At 38.3% G+C, this 14,589-nt stretch overlaps 1 long non-coding RNA gene across 1 annotated transcript in view; it reads right to left on the bottom strand.

The window, feature by feature from the left end:
* Nucleotides 1-4,286: 4,286 nt before the first annotated feature.
* LOC130080002 (uncharacterized) overlaps nt 4,287-14,589 on the bottom strand; it is a 68,273-nt gene continuing 57,970 nt past the window's right edge. Inside the window, exon 3 of the long non-coding RNA XR_008806637.1 lies at nt 4,287-4,774. This is a non-coding gene — a long non-coding RNA (uncharacterized LOC130080002). The remainder of the gene's footprint in view (nt 4,775-14,589) is intronic.

The raw sequence follows: 14,589 nt of genomic DNA, 5'->3' as shown, positions 1-14,589 counted from the left end.
AACCATCCCTTAAATTATGCATGGACTTTAGGAGGAAAAACTGAAGTATGATAAGTGTCGAATATGTCACCATTAAACTTAAAGGGCCCTATCATACACCGGGCGCAATGCGAGTGTGTTTTGCTAGTTTTAGCCCGACGCAGTTATCATTTTCACGTCCTGCGCCACGTTGTTTAAATAGCAAATGCATTTGCGCCCATTTGTGCGCCAATGGGTGTGCTGGTCTGAAAACGAGGTGTATTCAGGCTCATTGATGGCGAGTTGCTATTTTGAGGCAGGCAACTGAAATAGACTGCGACATTGACCAACTGAAACCTGGTCTAAAGTCAATGCCGCAATATTTTTTTTGTTATTTAAAGAGCGCGTTAGTAATGTGCGCCTATAGGCGGGTCCACAGCGCGCGTACACTCTGCTTATTAAACACACAGGGACGCGCAGCAGAACACAAACATGACAAATATTAGAAATAAAAAGATTATTATTGTGTAGCTTGTCCCGTAGATTGTCTGCTTGCACACTTTAACCTCTCGCACAAGCAAAGTTTGTGCTCTGGAGACGCATTCAGTCATTTAAAGAGAATGGGAGATGAGACAGACTCTGATTGGTTTATTGCATGTAAAGCCCAAAACACACTTATTACTCATTAAGAGAATAGGGACCATTTTAGCGCTGACCTTTTTTCCCGTCGTTAAACTAGCAAAAGTGGATTCGGACACGCCCTGTGTTAAAATATTTTTTCTCATATGCTAGATTGATTCCCCTGAAAAATGTAAATGAGGTGGGAACAACAATTTAAACAAATATGCCTTTTTTAGTACACTTGTTCTAAAAAGAGACAAGTGAAAGAGAAGGAGTGTATATTTGAACTCTCTCTCTCATCCAAGATACAGAAGACCTCTGACTGGTAAACCTTTTCAAGAGCTCTTTGTCCAACGCAGGCCTTCCTAACTGTCCACCTCGCTTCTATGAAGGAGCAGGGATGATATGCTTTTAAGCCTCATTACTCCAAGGGTGAAGAGCATTCGTGGAGTAGTGCTGCGCTGACCCTCACTTCCATTAGCATAATTGCATTTCAAACGATCGGGATGTCCAAGAGAAAAAACTATCGAAATGCTCTGACGCGTCGAAAAGCGTTCAGCTCACCTTTATAAACGACATCTGAACACGAGAAGGAGAAAAGAAGAGAGAATCCGGAAGGCCACAGATCACCTCTCCGGCCCAAAGTAATGGAGGATCCTCCATCTCTCCGGGGAGTGACGTCGCAGCCTTCCAGCCCTTCTGATGCTCTTCGGCTGCTAGTTTTCCTCTCCATCCATCTGTCCATCCGTGTTCCCTGTCCAAACTGTCTTTCCGATGGAGTGTATTCTCCCACCAACTGTCCAATTATCTCCCAGCCTCCCTCTGTGATGCACGCCTGCTGACCGGTCGCAGTTTTGTCCGTAGAGCACCATCTCTCTCTTTTTTTTTTTTTGCCGGTGTCTCCATCTTTCTTTCTCTCGGAGAGTGATTGTGATAAATGGATCCAGAGGCGTGTCTGTGGGTAGGGCAGCTTTTTCCCTAGAGCTCTCAGCCATCAATCAGGCTTGTCTCCCGAGTCCAGGTGTCCATAAACATGCGCATAAAATAGGATTTTTTTTTTCAGCAGGTGGTAGTCTGTCCTTGGAAGGAGAAGAAAGTCAAATTGGCATACAGTATATTAGAAACATGTCCCTTATGTCCCACAGGACGCAGTGTTTACAGTTATCTGACAGTCGTTTAAAGACCGGCACAGTCCATCATTTTGTCTTGAAATTGCTTTGAAGGCAAACAGGAGGCCGTTCACATTATGGCCATTGTGCCTCGTTTTGTACAGAAATGCATGCGTGATTTGCTGAAAATATTGTCCAAAAGGAGCAAGTCATGAATAAAAGCCCAATGATGTTGTTGCAATACAGTTGTGTACTGTTGACTTTGACATTTCTGTATCTCTGATCAAAACCGAATCCCTAAACCTTACGGCTTTGTTCCAGGGAAAGGGCAGCTGGTTTTGAAGCTGCTCATAAACAACATATGCTGTGAACAATCCCGGAAACCCTAGAGGCAAAGCTAACCTTGAGGCTCTGGAGCAGATGTTGGAATAGAAAATACTGAAGAATATAGCCGCTTTGGAAATATGACGGCATCTACCAGCAAACTTTTTTTTTTTCTGTGATACGAATAAAGCGTACAGGTCCATATCCACCTTATTTTGCATAGCGGAAGAAAGCTATTTTAACTTTAAAAATCATTCTAATATGCTGATCTGGCTCTCAAAAACATATCTTATCATTATCAATCTTGAAACAGTTTTGCTGCTTAATGTTGATTAATAGAAAGTCTTTAAATTGCATTAAATTGATCAAAAGGTGATGGTAATACATGTGTTTACATTTTTTTGTTACAGTTTAAATATTTGAAATGTCTTTACCATCACTTTTGATCAATTTAATGCTGAATAACAGTATTTTTTATAAAAGTATCTTACTGACCCCAATAGAAAATACTGTAGAAAACCGGATCATAGCTGCTTTGGAAATATGATGTACATGCAGCATGGCATCTACCAGCAAATATGATTCTTTGGTGGTAAGAGTGAAGTGCACATGTCTATACGTTGTGAATTTTTAATAAACCTTTTCCAGAGGGTTCTTTTTTATTGTTGGATGTTAAAATTTCATGTCACGTTATTACGGCTTTCAACTGACAATTTCAGCTGAAAACAATGCATTTTTAATGGAAATTCTCATACTGAAAAGGCATTCAGGTGTAAACATAATCTTGTGCAAAGAGTAGAAATTATGATATATATGAGCCTTTAATTTCACGCACATTATGTTGGTCACATGAAACACTGAAAAAAAAGCTGATTGAAGGTCGGCAGTAAGAGTAAATCTGTGGTTTATATCTCAGTTGGTGTGTGCAATAACAAACTAAAATAGACTCCATGAGTATATTCACTGTGAAGGTGAAACCTCCCCTCAATGCCAGAGACGTGATAGATGGATAATGACAGATCCAATGCAAAAAAAAAAAAAAAAAAAAAACATTCAAAACAACAGCACAGCTGAGTATTATGGAATGGCACAGGGCCAAGTGTCCATACCCACATTTACATTCAGACTCCATCTCTGTATTTCAGCATATATACTATGGGTGAAAAAGAACCATAAAGTTCACTACCCACAGATCGGTATGCATTTTGAATTCATCTGCAATTTATTGTCACTTTTGAAATATAAAAACATTAAAGAGAAATAGATAAATACACACATATATAGTACCGGTCAAAATACGATTTTTTACAAATGTTTTTATGTTTTTAAAGCACTTATGCACACCAAGGCTGCATTTACATATTGAAATATTAGTACAAGTCAAAATAACTGTTTTCTATTTGAATACAAAATATCATTTATTCCTGCAATGGCAAAGCTGAATTGTCAGCATTACTCCAGTCTTCAGTGTCACATGATCCTTCAGAGATCATTTAATATGCTGATTTGCTGCTCCTGATTATTATCAATGTTGAAAATAGTTGTGCTGCTTAATGTTTTGTGGAAACGGCGAGACATATTTTTCAGGATTCTTTGATGTATTATACATTTTAAAAGAACATTTATTAATTTAAATTCATTTATTTGAAAAATTGTGAAAAAATGTTCAATGTCTTTAGCATCACTTTTGATCAATTAAAGTATTAATCAGTATATATACATATATATACACACACACACATATACACAAACCTGCATATACTTGATGTAAATCTGTGACAATCAAATTATTCATGTGTGTATCCTATATATTCCAATAAAAGTTTACATTTTACAAATAAGTAATTTTTGTCTTACAATGCATGGCCCTTTCCTGCTAGTGAATGAACATTAAGCCATTTACGAAAATACTTTTCTGATTGGCTGTGGTTTCCATTTTCACATATGATGTTAATAAAAATGGCTTGTTGCTGCTATCTACACGGTAAAACAGTTCCAAGGATGTCATTGTGTCTCATTCAGCACTAACACTCTCGAAATGGCATTTCGGTCATTTGTGTAATTAGGTTGCTTTCTCACTCAGGCTCATAAAAGCCAGTGAATCAACCAGTGACTCTACCATCATTAGACATCACCTAGCACCCCGTATGCAAATGTAATCTTGAAAAACAGTGTATTTATATTTCCCTGTAGCTTTTGTTCATCTCAGCAGGTGTTTGGAGGAGCTCTGTTTAGAAAGGTACAAAAACATCAAAAGATGTTTAGCACACTATTATAGAGCCTCTAACTGGTTTTACTTTACATATAAAACTCTACTTTCAGTGTTCACATCCAAGTCTCTGTAATCTACCGTGTTCTGCCTTGTCATGATCAAAAACGGCTTGGTTTGTTGTGAGTAAACAGTGTTGCACTAACCGGTCTGCTAAGGCGCAGGGTTGTTTGCTTCTCCTCAGACATGGTCATTTATCCATTGCATGATAGATGCGAGACAGCTCTGAACCCTGATTTGCCGCGTTGCAGAATCCACCCATGTAGCTGAGGAATAACATCCTCCATCTCGCGCTGTCGGCACGCCAGACTGTTTGGCCTGCGGGCGATGTATTAAATGGTATATTGATAATTGAAATCTTTTCGGCTGACTCTGTTTTGCTGACGGAGCTCTTTGGAAGCAGATGGCCTTCATTACTCAAGGGTGTAGGTTGCTGAGCGGAGACACGGATCCAGCCTGTTCCCCGGCTCCGATACTCACTCAAACATGGACCCTGATAGGAAAGAGGAACAAACAAGTAAAATTTCCAGTCAAGTGTAAAAGAAAAGAAAAGATAAGCTCGCATATCTTTCGGTATACACTGCGACCGAGTCGAGCAGGTTCTCTGCTTTCAGACCCTTCCATGTGGTGCAACTTCTTGTCATTTCAGGACTGGATTACTGCAGTGCTCTACTGGCAGGCCTTCCAGCATGTGACACTAAGCCTCTGCAGATGATCTAGAATGCGGCAGCACATCTAGTTTTCAATCAGCCAAAGAGAAACCCATTTCACATCCCTCCTGATCTCACTCCACCGGCCCGTTGCGGCCAGAATCAAATTTAAGATTGTGACGTTGGCTTTCAGAATTGCCACTGGAACTGCACCTCATACATCAAATCACTCCTACACGTGTACCCTCCCTACCTCACTGAATAAGCGACGCCTTTCTTTCACACTCTCCAAAAACTTTCACCCTCTGTGTTCCTCTTTGGTGGGATGAGCTGTCAACCTCCACCTAAACTGCTGAGACCATCACATCTTTTATGAAGCAGCTGAAGACAAGCACTTAACCACCCCAACACCCTTAAACCAATGCACTTATCTGCATTTCTTCCCTTCTCTAGCTTGATTCCTAATCTAGTTGTGGAATTAACCTGGCATTATAATGATATTGTTGACTCCTTGTAGGACAAACTGCTTTAGTTCCCCTCTTGTAAGCATATATGTAAATGTACATCATTTAAGTTTTTCCTTGAAAGCCACCACCACAGACAACTTTGGATATTGGATTTAAGTTTGTGCACATTTTATTTTATACTACAACTTATGGAAATCCAAGTCTGCTAGTTGCCAGTTTGGTTTATTTGGGTAATTGAAAGTGGTTTTCCAAAATCACCAGTGAACCTGAGCAGGTGTTCTGGGGTCCAGTTTGGTGTAGTTATCGCTAATTATAACTTTAATTGCAATAAAGCTAAAATGAAATAAAGTATATTTATGCTTAGCTTATTTAGGTTAAATTTGTTTGCGAATAAAAAATGATTACTAAAATGTAAGCTAAAATGAAAATAAAAACTTAGCTAATTCAAAATATTAATTAATACTGTAATTGTAAACAAAGTCAACTGCAAACACATATTCCCAAAATATGATTCATATAAACAATCTAATTCACATTCCCAAAATAAAATGAATATTTATGAAATATGACTCACAAAGGTGTATTCAGATTGAAGAAATATGATTCACAAATGCGAAATACAATTCATGGATGCACATGCTTTTTTTAATTTGATTTTTTACATTTATTCAAAAATGATTTTTTATTATTATTAACAATTAATTCATACATGTTAAAAACATTAAAAACTATTTGCATAGTGAATCATGTTTTTTTAATGTGAAATTGGTTACACATTTGTGAATATATATATTTTTAAATATATGCATTTTATTCTGTAAATTACGGAGCCCCCCTAGTCCCACTTTGTCAAAAAAAATTATTATAACTATCTCGTGGCCTCAAGATAAGTAACTCGTGGCCTCAAGATACTATCTCGTGGCCTCAAGATAGTATCTCGTGGCCTCAAGATAGTAACTCGTGGCCTCAAGATACTATCTCGTGGCCTCAAGATAGTAACTCATGGCCTCAAGATAGTAACTCGTGGCCTCAAGATAGTAACTCGTGGCCTCAAGATAGTAACTCGTGGCCTCAAGATAGTAACTCGTGGCCTCAAGATAGTATCTCGTGGCCTCAAGATAGTAACTCATGGCCTCAAGATAGTAACTCGTGGCCTCAAGATACTATCTCGTGGCCTCAAGATAGTATCTCGTGGCCTCAAGATAGTAACTCATGGCCTCAAGATAGTAACTCGTGGCCTCAAGATAGTAACTCGTGGCCTCAAGATAGTAACTCGTGGCCTCAAGATAGTAACTCGTGGCCTCAAGATAGTATCTCGTGGCCTCAAGATAGTAACTCGTGGCCTCAATCTTGAGGCCACGAGATAGTATCTTGAGGCCACGAGATACTATCTTGAGGCCACGAGTTACTATCTTGAGGCCACGAGATACTTATCTTGAGGCCACGAGTTACTATCTTGAGGCCACGAGATACTTATCTTGAGGCCACGAGATAGTTATAATACATTTTTTTGACAAAGTGGGACTAGGGGGGCTCCGTAGTAAATGTTAATTAGGTTATAAATCATGTTTCACAAAAAAATTATATATGAACAAAAACTGTGCTAAATTGCACATGTAAAACAGTGTGATACTCACCATGTTGACAAATGTATCGGGTTCGGACCTAAAAGTACAAGTACAAGGAAAAAGACCAGCAATAAAGTTTGTGTTCAGATCAAAGAGCCTTAGATTCCCCTCAAACTCAGCTTCACCCAAAGTAAACTATTTAAAAGACACTGCACTTTAAAATAACCGTTACTTGTCATTTCTTTGATTTACAGAGTCTCTCCTTTAGCATTGCATGGATGCAGTAAAAACAGCGATAAAGAAAATGTCAAGCAAACTGCTTCTGAAGGACAAACATCAACAATCTATTTACCTACCTGAATGTCCTCAATTCATCTGCCATACACAATCCCAGTGGCCATTTCACCTCTGCCCCGAATCACAATGCTGAGTGAACAGATCACCAGAAAATAGGACAAGTGTGACTATCATAAGACTCAAATCTGGAAATGAACACAAGCCTGCAGCAACGTCTGGCCCCAATTACCTCCTCCAAACAAATTTGCCGTTCACATTGTTTGAAGCACTGCTACGATGAGCAATAATAAAGCATTCTTCTAGTTATATTGAGCACTTACTCGCCATCAAGTGACACTCACTCAAAGGCAGGAAATGAAGTCACAACGCAGCTTATCATTACAGCTCACTAATTGGTCAGCTTTCCCGCCTTGTATCTCAGTGAGATCCACTTTACAGTCTCTTCTCCAGGAAGATATAAACATGCCATATTTGGTGCTTCATAATTGCAGTGCCCACCAGGGTGAAGTAAACGTTCATTTCATAGCCGCCTGAACAGAGATCAATGTTAACGTCCCGTCCTAGACCGCTGATAATGGTAGATGGGAGATACGCATGCGATAAACATCTCTCAAGCGCAGAGTCACTTTGAAAGGCTAAAATGAGGCAAGTAGCAAACACTCATTGAAAATGCTAGGTCAGGTATGATGGAGTGGTATAGGATTCGGTAATTATCTGTTTTCGTTGGAAAGGCTGGAATCGATGAGCCTTCGCTGGATGGCTTACGCTAAAGTCAAGTGACTTTGCTAGCGTGCATAATAAACAGCTCACCTCAAGGAACTTAAAGGGACACGCACAAATGAAAATGTAACTTTCTTTCTTCTGTGTAACAAAAAGAAGATATTTTGATTTTCTTTTGTCCATGCAAAGAAAGTCATTGGCGTCCAATGTTGTTTTGGACCCCATTAACTTTCATTATATGGGCAAAAACGTATTTTATATTCCATTGAATAAAATAAATCATACAAGCCTGGAACAACAAGAGGCTGAGTAAATAATGGCATAATTTTCACTTTTATGGTGAACTATCCCAATAAGATTGCTTGCTCACAAAGTGCAAACATTTGAATAATCATACATTTGCATTTCCTGCCACCAAGGGCGTAGTAATGATCTGAAAAAGTGGGTGGGGACATTATCACATTGGTCATGAATATTCAATAGAACAGCTTCTTCTTGGTTTCTAAAGCTGTCTTTTTACATGCCTGGCTACAATTTCTTATTGCACCATTACCAAGCAAAATGTCATGATTACTTACCGAAAGTAGGGGAAACGTTCTGCCAGAATTTGGATTTGTACGTTCCGGGAGTCTGGAAAATAGTTCCCTTTCCTACAGTCATTTAAAACAAAGTTTTCGCTTCGTAATTCACGCTGCAGTTATCATTTGTGGGATCACATCACTTTAACGTCTGAAAGCGTGAGTAAACATTGGGATAGCAATGTTATTAGCCCATTTATTTTAGCAAGGAGGCACAATTCCAATTCCCGTCATCTACCCTTGAGATATCACGGCGCCCGGTTGTTTATGAGCCCACCCAATCTCCAGCAAAGTGGCAATGTGAGAGATTCGTGCAGATGGCAATGAACTGTGTGCTTTGCCACGATGAGAAGAGAGAAGGATGCAATCTCTGGAATGATGGCTGACTACGACGTTGCCCAATATGCTTCACTTCAGTTAAATTTACAGTCTCGGTGTCTTCCACGTACGGCTTGGGAAGAGAGGCTGTCCACAGTTTCTCTCCTCACTGCTCAATTCTTCCCCTCCCTCCCTCTTACTCGCTCTGAGACGTCCTTGGGAGCAAGCGTACTTTTATATTTCTCTAGAGATGTTTTTAAATATACCGCTGTCACTGTTGGTCTGCCAATAATACCCTTTTTACCTGTTCATCTATCATCGGTGACATTGCAAGTGGAGGATCTGCATTTTGTTGTAATAGCAGACAGGTCTGCCGACGCAGAGCATGTCAGGATTTATCAAGATGAATCAAAGGCTTTTCGACTCTTAAGTGCTCTACTGGGGAGTCAAATGGGGCGTCTGTGCTATAGGACCCCTGGATACTTAGATTTGTCTACAAGCAGAACCTAAATAGGCAGAAACAGGTTTAAAAGTTTTAGCATCAGGACTGGCTATTGAAAACTTTCGCAGGATATGATACACGTTACAATAACGTGTCATAACATAATAACATAATTTGATCGTGTCTTAAACTGCAGCAGATGTGTGGAAGAGAGACTCAGCATTAGTTAGTAATGAAATGAATAAAAGCACCCTTAATGCTGAGTACAATTCACATACCATCCGTCCTAAATAGTATTCAAAATTAGAATTAGTGTCCCAAATCGTATATGTTGAAATGAGTATTCCAAAGACGGCTAATACTATAACGGGTAATACTGCCCACAAAACATTGTACATTGGACGAGGATTTGATTAGAACTACAAATAAATAAAAAGTGTTAAAAACTACAAACATGGTGGATGTGCGAGACCGACGGTTAAGAAGAGAAGTTTTTAATGATCAGTATCTAACCTGACGAAAATATATTTATTCAACGTTCCCCGCATTATATTTCATCTGCAACAGCATTGTGAACTTTTATAAAGATACGAACATCATTATGCAAACACATGAGGAGAGTCTCCACATGAAAGACCCACGACTTGCAGATCAACGTGCTAGTACATTTCTCTCCAAAACGGTAGGAAATTTAATTAAATTGAATGTAGAGGATGACAAGATGATTGACAGGGCAGTGTAAACGGTTACAGGATGCAAGTAACTAAGCGACAGAGCGGTCTGTTATGACGAAGTAGTATGTCCCAAAACTTGCTCTTCTGATACACACTCAAAAGTATGTACTTTTTCTTTAAAAAAACTGTACATACTTTTAGGGCATAGTATAAGTAGGCGAATTGGGATGCAGCATTAGTGAGAAAAACAATCATGATACATGATTACATTGATTTTTTTTTTACTAGTGTACTAAAAAAAAATATATATATATATATATATATATATATATATATATATATATATATAATAAAATATTATTATTAAACATTATTAAAATAAAAATCTCTAAATTATAAATATAATTCCCACACTATATTATTCTACTGTACAAGTGTCTTCCACCCTAAGTTATTAACCAAAAGCAAAAATTAAAAATATTATATATAAATATAGCTGCAAGCAGCAATTACCGGGGCCAAGAACAATCAGACGACAAGACATGCCAACATTGCTGAAAGTGTCAGACCAACTGCAACAATGAGCAATTAAAGACATTTAAAGACAATTGTAGGCGAAATGGCTGAAAAATCATAGAAACTATAAATAAAAATATGATTTAATGGATTATCACTTTCGACCAATAGGTGGCGCAGTTACAAAACTGATGTGATGTGGTCAGAGTGAAGTGACAATGACACATATAAAGTTTGGTGTCAATATGTCAAGGCATTGCAGAGATAAAGCCTGAATAGTGCTTTTAGCATCATGCCTCAACTTTGCTGCTGCACTATACGAAAACGGTTTCATCTATCGACACGAAATCTATAACTTTTAGTCGGCACGGTCTGGAGATGATACGATTTGATTTTGGTGAAAATCGGACAAACGGTCTAGGAGGAGTTCGGAAAATTAGGTTTTGACTTAAAATCAAGATGGCGGACAGGAAGTTCGGCCAAATAAGGAAAACCTGCTATCTATGTTCTCAACTTGACCCAAGGAATCTATTAAGACCAGTGTCATTTCAACAGGCAGATTTATTCAAAAGTTATTAGCCTTTTTGGAAATTTTGTTATAACTTTTGACCACTAGGTGGCGCTGTTTCGAAATATTTTGAGTACCTTCAGGGGATGGTGTTGTTGGCACATTCTGAGTTTCCTAATATTACACCAATGCATTTGTTTAGTATAGCATTTTATTTCACAAAACTGTATTGAAGTCAATGGGAATTTCATGTTTTGTTCTATTATAGCGCCACCAAGAGGCTCAGTCCCACAATTCTTTTTATGTGTCCTCAGAGTGAGCCCATACATATGTGTGTCAATTTTAGTGAAAATATCTCAATTCTCTTCAGAGTTATAGACATTTATATGAAAAAACACGTAAAAAATGACTGACACATGACTTTGTTTGAATTTTACTACCCCTTACTATCAATATTTTCGCATTTGGGCATTGATGTATGGCTATCGACCTATGTTTCCAAACTTCTGACGGTGGTTTCGTCTCGATCGGACAAGCGGTTTCGAAAATATAGCCAAATGTTTTTTTCGCGCTAAATCGCAACGCTACACAAACCGTAAGACAAAACCCAGCATGTTTCGAAACTTCTCAGGCACCTTCAGGGCATCGTACTGATGACCCATACCGAGTTTCGTAACAATTCGTTCATGCGTTCAGAAAATACAGCATTTTAGTACATAATTCAAAATGGCCGACAGACAAAATGGCCAATATGGGAAAATTGGATATCAGTCGACTCTGAATCTAACAAGACCAATTTTATTATTTTTGGACAAACTGTTCAGAAGTTATAAGCAAAAATAGCCCTTTTTCATATCTCTGGACCAGTAGGTGGCGCTGCGCCGAAACGCTGCATGTTGCCTCAGGTCATGCTTGTGATGACTTGTAACAAGTTTGGTCTGAATCCGATAAAGCGTTGCGGAGATACAGCCTTATGTCTCTTTTCGCAAGCGCTACGTAAAATTTGTTCGTAGGTTTATCAAAAACGGTTAAGCAAATCAACTTGAATTTTATAACTTTTTGTCGTCATGGTCTGTAGATGATCTGATTCAATTTTTGTGCAAATCGGACAAACCGTCTAGGATGAGATAAAAAAAGTAGCTTTTTTGGATAATTCAAGATGGCGGCCATATTTTTATGACGGAAAATGACGTCATAGGGTGCAATCGAATCGGCATGAGCTCAGGAACAAGGGGAAAAAATTGATATTGATGATAGGCCTTATGGTTCAAAAGCTATTAGCATAATAAAAGTGAAACTTTGGACAGGTGGTGGCGCTAGAGGGAATGAATTAGAAACACCAAAATTGGTGTATTTGATGTTGGGACTGTCCTTTATCAGAATGTCAAACCAAAACAACTTTCCCGCAATTGGTTCTATGGGCTGCCATAGACTCCCAGAGCGGAAGAATAATAATAAGAACCGGAACAGATACAATAGGTGCCTCTGCACCTTCGGTGCTTGGCCCCTAAATACATAAAGTAAAATGTAATAAATGTAATAAGTAAACATTTAATAAATTAGTTATTTTAATTTTATTATTTCTGTATTGTATATAAATATATTTATTAATTAATTATTTTAATGTTTTATACGTACATACGAACAAAGCAAAAACAACATTACCTGTATCCCTGGTTAGAACTGAATTTCCTTTAAGGTGTGTGTTCTCTCTAATCCTTTGGGGGGAAAAAGACAACATCCTGCAAACTTCCAGCATCCCAAGGCTCACCTAAATTGGTGTAAATGGTGCCACAAAATTTAGAATGACAATGATAAAATCAGTTACCATCACAGTTTAATGGCAAACGGAACAGCAAAAGGCAATTACTTGCATTGTGAAAATGACTTACCCTGTTTATTCACAGAGTGTTAGCAGGCCTCATTTATCAAAACAGGAGACACGTTTCAGTGTGCTGTTCCAGTGTAGATATGAGTGTCACTGAAGCACTGCAGTAACAGTCATTCCCCCGGGACGACATCTCATGGGAGGGCATATGTACGGAGCAACACGCTTTCTCTGCCCAATGAGCAATGTCGACCTTTCATGAAATGCACAATAAAACGTCTAAATGGCATTTAAGGCTGTTGAACCCAGAATGAATGGCTGAAAATCTCTCCCACAGCCACATTTTGTCCTTTAACACTTAACAATGTTTTGTAAGGAGATTAAGAAAGTGGCCCCTGGAGGGCCCCGGTTCGAGTGAATCATGACTGCATAGACAAGAGAAGCCTTTTCAGAAAGCCCCGCTTTCAAAATCATCACATCTATGTTTCATAAACCTGTTTTACATGACAGCACCGCTGCATTTGTCCTGCTCGATTGTTCACCGCAGTCAATGGAGAACGCCTACGAGCTCTTTTGATGAAAGCCGTGCACTGAACTGAGAAACTCAAGGCTAAACGCACATTTTAGTTCAAAGGGACATGCCGTTCAATTAGGATCTTGGCAGAATACTCAAGAAAACCATTTCATTTTCACTTGAGGTTTTAATGGTTTCTTGTTTTTGCATCTCATATGTAGCCTGATTTATATTGCATATGCATTACAACAATTTATATATTTATCTTCCTGAAAGATTGTTAATCTATTATCCACATATCAGTATTTAACCTTAAATAAAATAAGATGTTCTGGGTGTTTTTTAGCGCATTGCTAGCATGTTTAAAGGTGGTCAAACAAGTCTAGTTACAAGAAGAAAAAGTTAAATACAGAACATTAAAGGGTTCCTTCAGGCACTTCATATACAGCCTTACATGGGTTTTCATCGTAATTTGATGGATTTAGTTTTAATCAAAACAATTTTATGAATAAAACGGCTTTTAAAAATACTTTATCACAAGGAAAAAATTGAAATAACTGCTAATTATGCAATCAATGAAAGGGTGCTTCCACACTTGGTTTGACTGCTCCCCCTCCCCCCTCTGGATTGTGTTCACATTATTTGGGGTCCAAACTACAGTGTGTTTGCCTTCATCAAAGCAGCAGATATTTACCCCTTTTGCTTGGTAACGATGATGCAGGAGAAGGTGCCAAAATGCATAGCATTGCTCATCTCATTTTATGTTTTGGTTGTTTAAAGGGGTCATATAATGCCATTTTTGTACAAGCTAATATGATTCTTTAGGGTCTAAATTAAAAGTTTGTAATATACTTTAATTAAAAATTCTCATTAGTATTGTAAGAAAACACTTATTTTACTTGGTCAAAAACAGCTCTGTTTTCAGCACGCCGTTTCAGTGCATATGCCTTTAAATGATAATGAGCTTTGCTCACCCCGCCTCTCTGTTCTGTGCATACACCATTTGTAACTCAATAACACAATAACCACAACACGTTGTTCAGTATAAACGTGGGATTATGAATTATATTGAGAACGTCATACATAGAAAACATGCTGTAATGTACCCTGAGTGTAAACCTTAGACGCATTCATTGTGAAGCGTGCAGCTAGCGATTTGCAAAGATTAATATATTAATATAAAGTTTAATAAAACGTTACACTCACTTCCATTCTTCTGGAGATTCAG

The sequence above is a fragment of the Rhinichthys klamathensis genome, unplaced genomic scaffold, assembly GCF_029890125.1.
Source record: "Rhinichthys klamathensis goyatoka isolate OS25496 unplaced genomic scaffold, OSU_Roscu_1.1 h1tg000029l_1, whole genome shotgun sequence".
NCBI lineage: Eukaryota > Metazoa > Chordata > Actinopteri > Cypriniformes > Leuciscidae > Rhinichthys > Rhinichthys klamathensis.
The sequence above is the reverse complement of the archived record's forward strand: the minus strand, read 5'-3'. Positions and strand labels throughout refer to the sequence as shown.